Consider the following 1,246-nt stretch of genomic DNA (forward strand, 5'->3'; position numbering starts at 1 on the left):
GCTGACGCAGTACTAGATTTTAATATATACGGGAAGGTTCTACTACAAATAAGTACGTAGTTATAAGCAATTATAAAGTGATACGGACGCGACAAAAAATAGAAGTTTTTTTGAGGCGCATTCAGAAATATACAAAATTCAGCAAATTAAGGATTTATATATATATAAAAATATATATATTAATAAATGCGAACAGATGACTGTTATTCGTAGGTTTATGAAATATGTTAATTTTCCCTTAGTTTTTTTTAATTGAGTATAGAAGAAATACGGACGCGACATAACGGACGCGACAAAATCTTCCAAGAACAAAGAAATACAATTTTTTCATTATAACACTTCAATTTTATTGAAAATTAAGCAAAACAATAACGTAAATTAAAAATTCAAGTAACATTTTAGTAAAAATGACTTAAAAAATTAAGAAGAAAGTTATTAGTTTTTAGTATGGTCTATTTTAATTATTTTCTTTAATGAATAGGCGGTCCGAGCAACTTCAATAAATTTACTGTCGAAATATGAAAACCAATGCAAACTCTTAACTCCTTTGATATTTGGAATATTTTGCCATAACTCTGACAGTTGATTACAAAAACTATCAATTTGTGTTCCAGAGATATACAAAATGTTAACTCCATGAATGTTGTTCTTAGCACATTCATAGAAGCATGAAGCATCACCGAGAACAATATTTTTTGCTTTAACGATTTGCCAGACTTTTCGTTTAACTACGGCACCTATTCCGTCTACAGCACCTTTGCCATGTGAAGTGGCAAAAAAATTCCACTCTAAGATTCCGCAATTAAATTCAGCTGCAAGTCTTGGAATACTACATAGAAAGAATAAATTTATTTTTGAATTGGGAAGTGCTTCCATCAGAGAAAATATAAATGCTGGTAACTCCTTTGTACTGGTTTTGTAATATATTGATAATTTTGGAAATAAAGCAATAAACGTCGAATTTACTGTGGGTCAATCTATCACTGATAACAGAAAAAGACTTGGTTTCTATGGCTATTTTTCTATTCAGGTTTTTAGGTAGCGCAGCCTCAACTTTTTTAATTGCTTTTCCCATCGTTTGTTTACAGCTGTAAATTTCGCAATTCAAATTGTCAATATTATTTATGCTCTTTTTTTGCCGCAAAACTTGCTGTCTAACACGGTCCTTTTCTTTCTTCTTTTCTAATAAATTACTATCACTTTTCATTTTTTGCGATAATCTTTTTCGGTACTCTTGCTTTCGTTT

The 1,246-nt window shown here is 30.3% G+C and overlaps 1 long non-coding RNA gene across 1 annotated transcript; it reads left to right on the forward strand.

The window, feature by feature from the left end:
- Window positions 1-410: 410 nt before the first annotated feature.
- Window positions 411-832, forward strand: LOC120774852. Its single transcript, XR_005705272.1, has 2 exons — window positions 411-450; window positions 482-832. It is a non-coding gene; the product is annotated as an uncharacterized LOC120774852 (long non-coding RNA).
- The last annotated feature ends 414 nt before the right edge of the window (window positions 833-1,246 follow it).

The sequence above is a fragment of the Bactrocera tryoni genome, chromosome 4, assembly GCF_016617805.1.
Source record: "Bactrocera tryoni isolate S06 chromosome 4, CSIRO_BtryS06_freeze2, whole genome shotgun sequence".
Classification (NCBI taxonomy): Eukaryota; Metazoa; Arthropoda; class Insecta; order Diptera; family Tephritidae; genus Bactrocera; species Bactrocera tryoni.